Consider the following 15,770-nt stretch of genomic DNA (forward strand, 5'->3'; position numbering starts at 1 on the left):
CCAATGGAGTGGGACTCTGGGCGGGGCCCCGAGTGTTTGTGTTGTGGTTTTGGGGGAGGGAGGCGGAGGGGAAAGTTTGTTTATTTTGTTTTTAGTTTCTGGGGTCCCCGTGTTTCTCGGAGGTGAAGCGGGAGGGATTGACCCCCTCCCCCGAGCCCCTCAGTCCCCCTACTACGTCGCCTCCATAGCCTGCGAAGGAGCGGGGACCGCGCGCATCGCAACGCATCGCCTCACAGCGGAACGCCGCGCACTCGGAGCCGGCACGGCTCGGCGGTGAGTGAGGACCGACGGCCACCGCCGCCCTTCCCCTCCCCCCGCTCACCGCCCAGTCAGAGCCGGGAGGCCGGGTGGGCGAGGACGTCCGCGGGAGCGCGCGGCGCGAGGCCGGCCTGTCAAGCTGAGGTGCAGCGTGTGCGTGTCCTCGCGAGTGAGCGCGCGCGGCGGGGAGAGGGCCGGGAGGGGCGTGAGCGCGCGCGGGGCCGGCGGGGGCGGCGGCGTTGGGCGCGCGCTCCGCGGGGCGGGCGTCTGGTGGGTTGACCCCGGGGCGGGGGACGCGGGCGAGGTCCGCGCTCTGGTCTTGGGCGCCCGGAATGGCCGGGTCGGGGCCGGCGGGCGGGCGGGCGCGCGCGGCGGCGGCGGCGGGCGTCACGCGCCGGCAGGTGTGAGCTGGGGGAGGGCTTCCGGGTGGGCCGGTCTAGTCGAGTTCGCTTCCCGTCGCCGGGGCACCTCGAGGCCGGGAGGGGTCCCCATCGCGGCGGAGAGCCGAGGCCCACGGAGGCGCGTCGGGGCCCCTTTCCTGGCGGTGGCAGAGGGAGGCGTCAGGCCTCGGAGCCTCCCGGTCCCCACCTGTGTGCAGGACCCGCGTGACTGAGTGAATGCGCTCCCCTGCCCAACCCGGGCCGGGGGTCCCAACTCCACCCCTCACCCAGGAGCCCTGCCTGTGTGGGCACCTAAGAGTCGATTAACTCTTCCCCAGGGAAAGGAGGGCGAGGGGACTATCATCGGACGACCAGTCAGAAGTGTTTTCTGCCATTCCCTGGTCCTGCGCCCTGGGTTTCAAACTAGTGGGTTTCCACAGTGGGCTTAAATGCACTGTGTAGTGGCTGAAGACTCTCAATAAGGGTATAGCCTCTTGTCGGTGACCTTAAGGCCCAGCCCATCCTCGGTTATTTGAACACCAGGAATTAGTCTAGGTCTTTTCAGGCTCCCTGCCTTTTCACATATCTGCCGGCTGCACTACTACTTTTTAGCCTCTGTGCTAAAGGTTGAAGCCAGGCATAAGGTGAATTCAAGTTGGCCATTTGCTTACAATATAGACAAAATATAGAACAAAATTAGCCAGAGATGTTTCTCCATAGTCAGTGAATAAAACGTTGTTAATTACTGTTCCGCTCCCCTAGCAGTTAAGCAAACAGAAATAAGATGTATAGAAATCTTACATTTTAGCATTTTGTGAAGGTTTAACAATAGCAGCTGTTTTCTTCCTAGTTGTGGGGAATTTCAATAGGATGATAGTTTCCTAATGATTCGGGTGGCTTTGGAACTATGTTTAGCTTTTGGTAGTGTTATGTAAATGGCTCTTAAAAAGCAGAACTTTTAGCACATTGACACCTCTACCGTGTGCGTTGTCTCACTAGGTAGGTAGTAGGAGAGATGTAAATGTAGTAGGTCCATACACTAAGGCAAGTATCCAGAACACGAATCAGACTGGTTTGTTCCACTTAGAATGCAGTGATGATATGATGCCTTTAAAATAATTTTTTAGTTCTTGACTCTTTTTAAGTGCTTGTCCCAAATATTTGAGCAGAAAAGTTTCTGATGGGACTAAAGGAGAAGAAATTCCCAAGCGGCTTTTCTAAGGTAGCACATAAATGTCATGCCCTTTGGGAGGTGGGTTGGGAAATATTTTTGTCCTCATTCAAATGGAAGCACTTAAAAATGTTTTAAATCAGAACAATGCCATTTGTTCAAATGGTAATGATAACGGTAGCTAACATTTTTTTTTTTTTTTTTTTGGCGTGCTTTGCCTATGTCAACCTGTTTATATTTTTTACCTAGTCCTAACCTCAAGCCTGTGAGGTCAGTATCATTACTGTTTCATGGATGGGAAAAACCGCCTCCAAAAGCTGTAAAGCTAGGAAGTTAAAGGGCATCGGTTTAGTCTTCAGTCTGATTTCAAACCCTATGCATGTTCCATTTTGCGCCCCCTCCCAAATTATCCAGAGGAAGAAATGCAGAAAGACACTGAGAAGCAGAAAGGGATGGAAAAGGGAAATGTAACTGATGATTAGGTTCTTCATATCTAACTTAAAAATTAATGAAACTCATTCTTAATTTTTTAGAGATTAGCATTTTTGCAGGTGTTACATCTAAGCTTTGTTTTAATTTCTTCCCTATTTAAAGCGCCTTTAATTCAGGGGTCAAGGCTTTCAGAGCCTTTTGTGCAGGTCTGCACTCTGATATGTTGCTGTTGTCAGTTAATCCTTCCAGGAACCAGGCATCATTCAGTTTTGTATCCAGCAGGGTGCTTGATACATATCATAGGGGCACAGTAAATGTTAGTTGACTTAAGAAACAATTTAGAATGTCATGACTTAGGGTTCATTTTAGCAGTTTTAGTTTAATGGGACAGTAAAGAGAATAGCTCATGTGCTAAAGGCATGTTCTGGAAGAATACTTAAACGGAGCAGTTCATAAGCCTGGGAAGTAAATTTTTTAATTTTGAAAATTTCTGTTATTTATGTAGTAACATTCTGAATGTTAACACGTGTACAGATTCATGTAACCAGTGCCACAGTCAGGGTACAGAATGGTTCCATCACTCTCCAAAGACTCCCTCATGCTCTGTCCCTTTCAAGAGCCCTGAATTCCGTCCCAGAGAGAAACACTGAGGATCAGACTCAGGCTTGTTTTACTTTTTTTTTTTTTCCCCTGTTTTCAACTACTTGAAAATGTTATTTACTTTTGGGATTTAAACTGTCACTTCTCTGTGTGTTAATCTCAGTATCCATGTCTGATCTCTCTTCCATTCTCTAAAACAACATCCATATTTACCTGCTGGAATTCTTCCCTAGTGCTTCATACTCAGTATGTTTAGAGTTGTGCCTCCCAGCCAGTGTCTCCCAAATCAACTCAGCCATCAGATTTTTCTATACTTTTTGGTAGTGCCATCCTTCTCCCAACCTTGCAACCCTGGAAAACTTGAAAGTGAAAGTCGCTCAGTCTTGTTCGACTCTTGGCGACCCCATGAACTATACAGTCCATGGAATTCTCCAGGCCAGAATGCTAGTGTGGGTAGCCGTTCCCTTCTCCAGGGGATCTTCCCAACCCAGGGATCGAACACACAGGTCTCCTGCATTGCAGATGGATTCTTTACTGTCTGAGCCACCAGGGAAGCCCCAGGGAAAACTTGAAGGGCCTTATTATCATTATCTTTTGGCCATGCCACACGGCATGTAGGTTTTAGTTTCCTGACCAGGGATCCAACCCATGCCGCCTGCATTGGCAGCATGGAGTCCTAACCATGGGACCACCAGGGGAGTCCCTTGAATGGCCTTATATTACACTCTGTTACCCCAGACCCCAGGTATGTTGCTGTTCAGCTACAAATGCTGGCTCCTTCCCCTTTGCTCCCAAGCCAGCTTCTGTTCAGGGTGCTGAGCAGACAGAGCATAGGTGGCTGAACACTTGGAACCCACCAAGATTGGACCACTTCCCTGATCAGAACCCCTCACAGCTTCCCATTGCACTTGGACCAATTCGGGATTTATTTTCCATCCCGTGAGGTTGTGCAAGATCTGGCCTTCGCCTGCCTCTCCAGCCTTCTCACACCTTTTTTATGACCCCCCTGCCTTCTTGACATTCTAACTACATAGCCTTTCTTTCAGTTGTCTGAATTACCCAAGCCTTTTCTAGCCTTAAGGTTTTTGTACACAGCACTCTCCTGGCCTGGGCCATTACTCCCCCTGGTCTTCACCCACCTGACTTCAGGGTTCACATGAAATTGTCACTTCTTCAGAGAGTCTTTTCCTTTATGACCTCATCCCACTACTCCCATCCTCCCTCAAATCTCTCAGAACTTCCTGTTCTTTTGTCATAGTTCTCACCACAATTTTTGATTTAGGACCATGTCTGTTTTGTTTCCTTTACCTCCAGAGCTGAGCCAAGGACTAGGCATACAGCAGACTCCCAGTAAATATTTGTTGGCTGTGTTGTGAGTCTGGGTGTTTGCTTTTATAATTTATTGCTATCTTGTAGCTTTTGGTAGCCTTCCTTTCTGCCTCCTACCTACTCTGAACTTGATCCTACTGGCAGAGGTCTTGGCACAGAGAAAGAGAGATCTGGAATCGCTAAAGAGGACACCGATTTTGTTCTCCTGAATGGCACCTCTGCCTGGGAGCCCTTCGCACTGAGCCAGATGAGATCTAACCTAACTCTAAACTGGGGTTGGGCTCGCTAGTCCGCTGAGCAGTGCACCTTGGTCATCCAGGCTCACGTCAGTGCTTGCAGCTGTTCCTCTTCCCTCACCTCACCCTGCTCTTGGTTTTTTCCTCCTCTCTCCACCCAGCGTGGGACTCCTAAAGACCTTGTCCACTTTCCAGCTGAACGCGCTTACCCTTTGACATTTGCCGGCCTTTTGACATTGACAGCCGCATCTAGTGTCTTGACCCTATGGATGGCCCCCACACGCCTGAAACAGAGCTTCGTTTATGTTTCCTGCCCCCTCCCCAAGTCTACCACGAGCACTTAGGTTTAAAAGCATTCAATAGTGTTTCATAGCCTCAAGGGATTAAACTCTGTAGCTTGTTATTTAAAGCTCTCTGGACCAGCACTGTGCAGTAGAAATAGAATGCAAGCCGCAGATGTGAACCACACATGTAATTTTAAATTTTCTAGTAGCCACATTAAAAAGGTAGAAATAAAGGGTGAAATTGATTTTCATAACACTTTATTTACATCAAGATATCCAAGATATTATGTAAACATATAATCGGTTAAAAAAACATATTGAGGTGCTTTACATGCTTTTTTTCATGTGAAACTGAAATCTGGAGTGTACTTTTCACTTAATACATCTCAGTTGAGACTTAGCACATTTCTAGTGCTCAATAGCTACATGTGGCAAGTGGCTACCATGCCGGACAGCACAGCTCTGAACCATGTCCTTAGCATAGTTGGAGGGCTGCTGCTGCTAAGTCACTTTAGTCGTGTCCGACTCTGTGCGACCCCATAGACGGCAGCCCACCAGGCTCCCCCGTCCCTGGGATTCTCCAGGCAAGGACACTGGAGTAGGTTGCCATTTCCTTCTCCAATGCATGAAAGTGAAAAGTGAAAGTGAAGTCGCTCAGTCGAGTCCGACCCTCAGTGACCCCATGGACTGCAGCCTACCAGGCTCCTCCGTCCATGGGATTTTCCAGGCAAGAGTACTGGAGTGGGGTGCCATTGCCTTCTCCGAGTTGGAGGGCTATACCAGACTAATTGCCACCACTGGCCTTTTGGTAACACTCTTCTCTTTCTTGAAATCAGGTCCTTATCCAAATATGCTAACCGTCCTTGCTGAGAAACCCAGAAAATTCAGTTCTCACCATCTCCTCTGAGCTGTTTTAACATTAATTTTTTCATGTAGCAGTATTTATCAGTTTGTATTATAATCAGGGGTAGTGTTAAAATATTCAAAAACTGATAAGACATGGGAATAGGTGCTGATGAATTAGAACCTGTGGCAGCTGTGTTCTCATCTGTGTGTACCTGCTGAATTATAGCTCTGATTGTCCTGGGTTGTGTATTATTGGCTGAGTTCCTTGAAGGCAGGGTATAAGACTGAGTTCCCTGAAGGCAGGCTTTTGTCCTACTCAACTTTGCCTCCCTAAAAGGACTCCTTACCTGGCTCATAGTAGATCAGTTCAGTCGCTTAGTTGTGCCCAACTCTTTGCGAACCCATGGACAGCAGCATGCCAGGCTTCCCTGTCCATCACCAACTCCCAGACTTGCTCAGACTCATGTCCATCGAGTTGGTGATGCCATTCAGCCATCTCATCCTCTATTGTCCCCTTCTCCTCCTGCCTTCAATCTTTTCCAGCATCAGGGTCTTTTCCAATGAGTCAGTTCTTTGCATCAGGTGGCCAAAGTATTGGAGTTTCAGCATCAGTCCTTCCAATGAATATTCAGGACTGATCTCCTTTAGGATTGTCTGGTTTGATCTTCTTGCTGTCCAAAGGACTCTCAAGAGTCTTTTCCAACACCATAGTTCAAAAGCATCAGTTCTTCAGCGCTCAGCTTTCTTTATGATTCAGCTGTCACATCCGTATGTGACTACTGGAAAAAACCATAGTTTTGACTATACAAATCTTTTCAGTAAAGTAATGTCTCTGCTTTTTAATATGCTATTTAGGGTTGTCAGAGCTTGCTCATAGTAGATAGTCTATAAATATTTTAAATCACTGAACAAATGCTACCTTGTATTTTGTTTTATTCTATGTGCTACATTTTATCTTTTCAATTAGAAACCAAAATACAAGTGCTTTGAGGATAGAAATCATGAATTATGAAGGACTAGGTGGCAGTTTCTTGATTGTCTTCATAGGAGAAGTTCTTCTGAATGAAAATTCACTTTAAAAAAATAACTGTTTAGAAGTTGTTATGGGTTTTCAGCCTGGGCAAATAATGAAGTGTGACTTTAATTTAATGAAACTTACTTTGTTTTGTGGTTTTGTAAGCTGGCTGTGTGGAGAAGGAGATGGCACCCCACTTCAGTACTCTTGCCTGGAAAATCCCATGGACGGAGGAGCCTGGTAGGCTGCAGTCCATGGGGTCGCAAAGAGTCGAACACGACTGAGCGACTTCACTTTCACTTTTCACCTTCATGCATTGGAGAAGGAAATGGCAACCCACTCCAGTGTTCTTGCCTGGAGAATCCCAGGGATGGGGAGCCTGGTAGGCTGCTGTCTATGGGGTCGCACAGAGTCCGACACGACTGAAGCGACTTAGCAGCAGCAGCAGCAGCAAGCTGGCTGTGAAAGCAGCTTCAAAAGAAGAGCTCCTTGGAATTAATGCAAACTCTTCCAGTTAGGGGCATGTTTGGTTCCTGGAAGGGACCTGAACTAGAAGTGAAAAATCCTGGGTTGGTTTGTGTTGTAGACATATACTTGAGTATCAGCTATGTTCCAAGCACAGGAATGATTGAAAATTCAAAAACATAGTATGAAAAAGTACAGCTTTAACACAAAGATGATGTGATTAATTATTTCTAGGAATATTGAATTTCTCTTTGCTGCTTTATACTTTCCTCATTTCTAGCACGGACTACACTGTATAGTGTTTCCAGATCTGTCTCTTGCATCAGATTGTGAGTTTCTTAAGAGCAAGACTTGCATTCATCTCTGTATGAATGCACACACTGTACTGCGCCTGCCATATTGTAGGCACTCAAATGTTTGTTGAATAAGTATCTTCAAATAAATTACTTACTGTGCAGAAGATAATTTTTTCCCTTGTAAGTAGGGAATTCTCTGCCTTAGAGAATTGTAGAAACTGCAGAAGGAATAATCGCTTAAGACTATGTGTCTGTTCTGTATATGTTATTCCTCAAATATAAAATATTTAACTAAGAAACAAGTGCAACTCTAATCACATGTACTCCCTACTTAAAATTGTTAACCTGTCCCCCAAACACTGCCATCCACCCTCTGGAATATAAACTTCACAAGAATAAGCATCTGATCTGTCTTGTTCACTAAATGTCCAGGGAAGACTGTGCCTCATTTCCTGCCCTCCTTTTCTTTGCTGCCTGTACTCTTGTCACACGGAACTTCTGGTTCCTGAAATGCATATCCCCTTCTGCTCAAGGTCTCCTCCTTGCACTTGCTATTCCCATGGTCTGGAAGCTTCGCACCCCAAGCCCAGTTGCCTCTTCAATCCCTGGAGCCCTGTTTATGTGTTATTTCTTAAGCACACACAGCTCCCCACCCCCACCCCCCCAGTAGAAGTGCTCCTTTTAAACATTCAGAGCACTTAATTTAATTGTAATTAAGTAATCATTTAATTTGTATATTGTTTCCCTGCTAGAAAATAGCTATGTGAATAAAAATGCCTTGTCTGTTTTGCTCACATTTTTATCACCAGTATCTGGCACCCACTGCACTATTCTTGCCTAGAGAATCCCCATGGACAGAGGAGCTTGGCAGGCTGCAGTCCATGGGGTCGCAAAGAGTCGGACACAACTGAGCAGCTCAGCACAGCACAGCACAGCATCACCCACTGTAAATTACACATAGTAGGTCCTGAATGAAAAATTTTCAAATAAATTAGGAAAGAAAACTAAAACAGAAAAGTATCTCATTCTGATGATTTAAATAAATATATGGGGGCAGGGAGGGGCTTTCCATTTTACGTTGTCTCTGCTGCTGCTGCTAAGTCGCTTCAGTCATGTCCGACTCTGTGTGACCCCATTGATGCCAGCCCACCAGGCTCCCCCATCCCTGGGATTCTCCAGGCAAGAACACTGGAGTGGGTTGCCATTTCCTTCTCCAACGCATGCAAGTGAAACACTAGGGTCTATTTTTTTCTTAATTTCTACCTGTAATAGGTAAACATTTCATTATTATAGAAAGAATATTGTAATAAAAAATTTTAATTTGAGAATTTTATCTAGTCATTGTACAGTTGGGGTTTTTTTTGGCCGTGTGTGGGATCCCAGTTCCTCGACCAGGGATTGAACCCAGGCCATGGCAGTGAAAACCTGGAATCTTAACCACTAGACCACCAGGGATCTCCCGATTGCAGAGTTTAATGAGTATCTTTTTAATCCTTTATTAGTAGAAATGATCAGAATGGTTATTCCTTTAAACACTTTTTTATGTGGTCGGTACTTGCTTGAGTACAGTTGACACTGAATGTTTGCGTGTGCACTATGTGGTGCGCTGAACGCTGGGTTAGGAGCTAGGACTACAGGAATGGGATAAGAAGAGATTTTTGTTCCCAAGGCACGCACAGCCAAGTGGGCAAGGCAGACACAGATGAGTGCCATTTGGTGTTGTGTCATAGTAGACATTCAGGGGAGGGGGCAGGGGTGAAAAGGAAAGTCGTCCACACAACTAGAGGTCAGGAAAGCCTTTCCAGGGAAGGTAACATTTACACTTAGTCATGGAGGAAGAGGGCATTTCAGGCAGGGCAAACAGCCTACACAGAGGCCCAAAGGAGCATATTTAGTATAAGGAGAAGATGGCACAGTGTTGTGCTTTTACAAAGCTGGTGTCAGGGTACAGGGCCAACAGCTGTCTTACAGACCTGTAAGTGACGTGTCAGACTCAGATTACATTTCAGAACTGGAGATAGTCTTAGAAATAATTGTTGTTGTGATTCCATATATTTGAACTCATAAAGGCATCATAAAGTACCATTCAAAGAAGCTAATGGTAAACCAGAATGATGCTTGTCACTTCTAATTAATATACTTGTTTGAATATAGCACCTATAACTAGGCAAATGATTTCAGGTGGAATTAGAAAGTTGTGACTCATTTAAGCTTATCTAGGAGCAGAGAAGCACAAGTTGGAATCAAGATTGCTGGGAGAAATATCAGTAACCTCAGATATGCAGATGACACCACCCTTATGGCAGAAAGCGAAGAGGAACTGAAGAGCCTCTTGATGAAAGTGAAAGAGGAGAGTGAAAAAGCTGGCTTAAAACTCAACATTCAGAAAACTAAGATCATGGCATCCGGTCCCATCACTTCATGGCAAATAGATGGGGAAACAATGGAAACAGTGACAGACTTTATTTTCTTGAGCTCCAAAATCACTGCAGATGGTGACTGCAGCCATGAAATTAAAAGATGCTTGCTCCTTGGAAGAAAAAGTATGACCAACCTAGACAGCATATTAAAAACAAGACACATTGCAAGATCTATCTAGTCAAAGCTATGGTTTTTCCAGTAGTCATGTATGGATGTGAAAGTTGGACCATAAAGAAAGCTGAGCACCGAAGAATTGATGCGTTTGAACTGTGGTGTTGAAGAAGACTCTTGAGAGTCCCTTGGACTGCAAGGAGATCCAACCAGTCCATCCTAAAGGAAATCAGTCCTGAATATTCATTGGAAGGACTGATGCTGAAACTCCAATACTTTGGCCACCTGATGCAAAGAACTGACTCACTGAAAAAGATTCTGATGCTGGGAAAGACTGAAGGTGGGAAGAGAAGGAGACGACAGAAGATGAGATGGTTGGATGGCATCACCGATTTGATGGACATGAGTTTGAGCAAAGCTGGGAGTTGGTGATGGACAGGGAAGCCTGGCATTCTGCGGTCTAAGGGGTCACAAAGAGTTGGACACTACTGAGCAACTGAACTGAAGAGCAGAGAGTAAAGGAAGTCACCTCCAGATTATTTGAGACGTGCTGATCCACCTCACAGGACCAGATACTGAACCAGTCAAAGGGATGATGTCAGAAGGGATTACCTAGAAGGGCCTCCAGGTGCATGTACTGGGAAAGACGATTTCTACAGCTTGAAATTCTAGTTTTACTTAACCTGTAAGTTTAGTCAGAGCTGTGGCTTTTCCAGTAGTCATGTACAGACGTGAGACTTGGACCATAAAAAAGGCTGAGCACTGAAGAAGCACCAAAAAATTGATGCTTTCAAACTGTGGTGCTGGAGAAGACCCTTGAGAGTCCCTTGGACTGTAACGAGATCAAACCAGTCAATCCCAAAGGAAATCAACCCTGAATATTCATTGGAAGGGCTGTTGCTGAAGCTGAAGCTCCAGTACTTTGGCCACTGATGCAGAAAGCCAGCTCATTGGAAAAGACCTTGATGCTGGGAAAGATTGAAGGCAGGAGGAGAAGAGGGCAGCAGAGGATGAGATGGTCAGATAGCCTCTCCAACTCAGTGGACATGAATTTGAGCAAGCTCCAGGAGTTAATGGAGGACAGAGGAGCCTGGCATGCTATAGCCCATGGGTGTTGCAAAGAATAGGACACAGCTTAGTGAATGAACAACAGAACAACGTAAATCTTTAAGTGGTTCACTGAGCCAGCATTAGTTTAATTTGATTCTCAACTGAAAGTGGAGAAAGGAAGAGTCATTGAATGGAAATTCAGCCCATATTCTTTAAGTTTACACCTCTTTAGTTTAATAATTCCTCTTTTTCAGCCCTGTTATTCTCAAGTAGTGCCTCCTTTTCCCCAGTTCACCCCAGCTCTTACTGTCTTCATCCTGTGATTGTTAAGTACAATTAGGAGATGTCTGGGCTTTGTTGGCTAACCAGTGTTTTTCAGATTTTCATATTCAGAACTTGATAGTTTTCAGAAAAAGAGGTGATTAAGCTCTAGTAGTGCTGATTCCATTCAGAAGATGATAATTAACCTGTTACAAAGTCGATTGCTACAAATTTCTGTGTGTTCGTTTATTGACCTACATTACAAGGAGCTATGGAGACAATGGATTAACACCAGTGAATATAGTTTATTTTAAGATGTTTGGAGTGAAAAAGCAGGAGAAAATGGAAGCAGGGTGAGACTGAGAAGGCCACAGCATCTTGAGGTAAGATAGAAAATCTATTTAAAAATGTAGAAATGAGACAGGAGGAGAAGAAGCAGGGCAGAACCTTTAAAAGAATGACTTAGCTGTTAAGGATATGGCACAAACTGAGTAGAACTGATTAGGCTCAGGGTGGCATCAAGATTCAACTTCCAGTAGACCCTGAAGCTCATTATGCACTCACGGTAATATACTAGCATATGATAGATGACACACCCGTGGGCACCGTGACAGTTGTGACGCTGACCATAAAAGGGCAAAAAGTGGGTGGTGGCCCAGTTCCTGGAAGTCCCTGCCCCTTCCCCCTGAAATAGTTGGAATAATCCTCCTACCCGCTAGCTTACCCAGCCCATAAACACTGAGCACCCCATATTTTGTGGCTGCTCTTGACTTTTGAGACAGCCCACACTCTGTGTGCGGAGGGTGTTTCTACCATGGTTGCTCACATTCTGAGACGGACTACATTCTATAATTGGAATGTGTATCACCTTCAGTAAACCTGCTTTTTAGTTACTGTGGCTCACTCTTGAATTCTTTTCTGCACTAAGCCCAGGGCCATCACTTGATAGTCCATCCCAGGAACCTGCCCACCACCTGGATCATGACCATCTTCTCATGCCCCATTTTCCTGCAACCTCTTTACAAAGGATATTGATAAATCTTTTTAGTTATCACTTTGCCTCTCGCTGAATTCCTTCTGCGCTGAGACACAAAGAACCTGAGCTTCATTAAGTCCTGAGATGAGTTACGCAGTTTCAGTTGGAAGATTGTGGGTTTGAGTCCCAAGTGAGGTGCAATTTCAGGAAGCACCCAGGAGAGTGGAGTGATAACTAGGACACGTTCCTTGTAGTTCCTCCACTAGAGAAGCGGGAGAAGTCAGGAGCCCGCTCTTGGATACGTAGAGCCTGAAACAAGCTTATCCACTTTGTTGTTTTTGTGGCACTCACAGAATGGTTTGTGTACAGCGAGCAGTACAAGAGATCAATCCACCGGATTGGAAGGAGTTATTGATTTAAACAGGCTTTAAACTTGTTCCAGTGACTGTATCATACTCTCTGTGATTAATGACAGATGAATATGTTTATTATTCCTGTATTTTGTGAGTAGTACAGTTAATAGTTTTCTTCCCCTAGAAGTGTTAATTACATGTATACATTTAAAATGTACCACAGATTTTTTAAAATTTATCTATTTTTTGCTTATTTATTGGGCTGTGCCAGGTCTTAGTTTCTTAGTTGTGGCACGAAGGATGTTTGAGTTGTGGCATGTGGGATCTAGTTCCCTGACCAAGGACCCGGGCCCCCTGCATTGGGATGTGGAGTCTTAGCCACTGAACCACCAGGGAAGTCCGTGGCACGTCTTCATTTTTCAAACCTAGGAAGAGCCTCCAAAAGTAGGAGAGGTCCAAGCTCCCTGACTTAGGCCCAGGTCAGTGCGTTGCAGGAAAATGGAGCACGAGAGGCTGCTTATGTTCCAGGTCTCGGATGAGTTTCTGGGATCAGCTGCCAAGGTGAGAGTCCTTGACTTCGCACAGGAAAGAATTCAAGAGTGAGCCATGGTGAAGTGAAAGCAGGTTTACTTAAGATTCGCACTCCATAGACACAGGGTGTTCGGTCTCAGAGGCAAAAGCTGCCCCCAGATACGAGTGGTTAGTTTTTATGGGCTGGATAATTTCACAGGGTTCCAATGTGAAGGAACGAGTGAGAGAGAAGCCCAGGTCCCCCTAGGAGCTAGGTGTTTTCCTTCAGTGAAAATCTTGCTACTGGTGTATCGTGCTCAGTAATATCCTTTCCTTGAGATATTTTACCCAAATGTGTATCTTTGAGACTTCTATTAATAAGTAAACAACTCTACTTAGGTGTACCATGGACAACAGATTTTAAAATAGTTCCACCAACTACTCTTGTCAACCTTACTTTCTCTATAAAAATGTTATAGTTTTATACGAGGTGTTTAACATTTATGATGTTTTTATTTTGCAGTGTGGCTCTATACCCTAAACAAGAGGGCACACTAATTATAGATTCCCTCTTAAAGCATGCAGGAGGAGCTCTCTCTCTGCCCCTACATTCCTAATGTATGGCCAAAACATGGGCCCACAGGGGAAAGCGTTACTTTGAAAACACCAAGAGAATTGGTGAAAGGGCTCTTTGTGGAAATAACAAAACAGAATGAAAATGCAGAAGACATCACAATCCAGGCCAGTAAGGGCTGGTTTGAAAACTTTAAAAAGGGGACCCTGTGCCCCACACAGAGCTTGTGAGGCGTCCTCAGCACATCGTGACATCACCCTACGCTTCCCGAAGCTGCCAGAGCCAGGGCTCCACACCGAGGCAGCATGTTTGCTTCTGAAGCAGAGGCCTGCCAAGCTTGTATTCACTGCACTTAAACACGCGTATTGAATGTCGTTTTCTCTCATTTGCCTTTCATTTGGGGTGCCATTCAAAAAGGCAACTCTGGGGGCTGGAAATGGGTCTCTGCTTCACCTCCCTTAGTGATTTGCTCACTTGATTGGGTCCCCTCGTTGGTAGCCATCCTCCCAGCACCTGCATCTTGAAGCCCGGAAACCCTGCATCTTGAAACACTGCCGTGTCTTACAGCTCTTTTCTCTGTAGCTTTGGACTTGGAGCTGCTCGGGTTTTGTTTTCATGCCACCATCTTGCTTCTGAGTCATCCTCAGGCTAGGTCTGGATTATTAAAACAGCTTCCTGTGCCTGACCTGTTCCTAGTCTCCCTCCAGAAAACGTTTCCTATGTACTATTTTCTTTTCCCTTCTCGATCAACCTTTCTTATTCTGTGAAGTCCAAACCTCTGTGTCTGACCCAGATCCTTTAATGCTTCCACCTATCAGCTCTTGTTCCCTAGAGCTCTTTGCCCTCTCCCCCACAATCTTTTCTCTGTATTCCATATGATTTTCTCCCTTTTTGTCCCTGTACTTTATAAGGGCTATGCATTATGTAAAATATTCTCCCTTGTTTCTGGATTCCAAACCATTTTCCTTCTTACTCTTAAAAAACATTCTCTAAACCGTCTCCCTGGAAGTACGTCATTATTAAAGACCTCTTCATTTAGATAGTTTGTTTTTATTGATATGATTGTGACACTAATGAATCAGATAAAGTTTGCTAATTTCATTCATTACTTCTAGTGACTTTTTTGTAATCATTTTGTTTTTCTTCTATACACAATTATGTCATTTACCAAGAATGACAGTTTTACTTTCTAATCTTTGAGTTCTAATTCTTTTTTTTAATTGTTTATTTTCTTTTTGGCTGCATTGGATGTTGGTTGTGGCATGCTGGCTCTTTCGTTGCAGCGCGTGGATCCTCTGGTTGTGGCACACAGGCTCGGTGGTTGTGGTGTGAGGGCTCCAGAGTGCGTGGGCTTTGGTAGTTGTAGCACACAGGCTCTTTAATTGTGGCATGGGGGCTTTTTAGTTGCTGTGTGACATGTGTGATCTTAGTTCACCAACCAGGGATTGAACCCATGTCCCTTGCATTGCAAGGTGGATTCTTAACCACTGTTGGTAGTGGTTCAGTTCCTAACTCATGTCCAGCTCTTTGCAACCCCATGGACTGCAGCACGCCAGGCTTCCCTCTTCTCTCCCAGAGTTTGCTCAAACTCAAGTTCATTGAGTTGGTGATGCCGTCCAACCATCCCATCCTCTGTCACCCTCTTCTCTTGCTGCTCTCAATCTTCCCCAGCATCAGGGTCTAATTCCTTGAATCTATTTGTCACTTCCACTCTAAAATCATAAGGGTTTTGATTTAGGTCATACTTAAATGGTCTAGGGGTTTTCCCTACTTTCTTCAATTTAAGTCTGAATTTTGTGATAAGAAGCTCGTGATCTGAGCCACATTCAGCTCTATGTCTTGTTTTTGCTTACTGCATAGAGCGTCTCCACCTTTGGCTGCAAAGAATAAAATCAGTCTGACTTTATATTGACCATCTGGTGATGTCCATGTGTAGAGTTATCCCTTGTTTGTTGGAAGAGAGTGTTTGCTATAACCAGCGCATTCTCTTGGCAGAACTCTGTTAGCCGTTGCCCTGCTTCATTTGTACTCCAAGGCCAAACTTGACTGTTACTCCAGGTAATAGTCACTTGACTTCCTGCTTTTGCATTCCAATCCCCTATGATGAAAAAGGCATCTTTTTTGTGTGTTAGTTCTAGAAGGTCTTGGAGATTGTCATAGAACCGTCCAACTTCAGCTTCTTCAGCATTCGTATTTGGGACC

The 15,770-nt window shown here is 45.0% G+C and overlaps 1 protein-coding gene across 6 annotated transcripts in view; it reads left to right on the forward strand.

Annotated features, from left to right (window-relative positions):
- Positions 1–30: 30 nt before the first annotated feature.
- Positions 31–15,770, forward strand: part of TNRC6B (trinucleotide repeat containing adaptor 6B) — a 252,531-nt gene continuing 236,791 nt past the window's right edge. For 5 of the 6 annotated variants that reach the window (XM_059886487.1, XM_005207402.5, XM_024991833.2 and 2 more), the window contains exon 1: positions 31–273. The gene's annotated coding sequence lies outside the window, so the exon portion shown is untranslated. Of the gene's footprint in view, positions 412–15,770 lie in introns of all 6 variants that reach the window. The other variant, XM_010805751.3, reaches the window with a different exon arrangement.

Source organism: Bos taurus, chromosome 5 (genome assembly GCF_002263795.3).
Source record: "Bos taurus isolate L1 Dominette 01449 registration number 42190680 breed Hereford chromosome 5, ARS-UCD2.0, whole genome shotgun sequence".
In the NCBI taxonomy this organism is placed as follows: Eukaryota; Metazoa; Chordata; class Mammalia; order Artiodactyla; family Bovidae; genus Bos; species Bos taurus.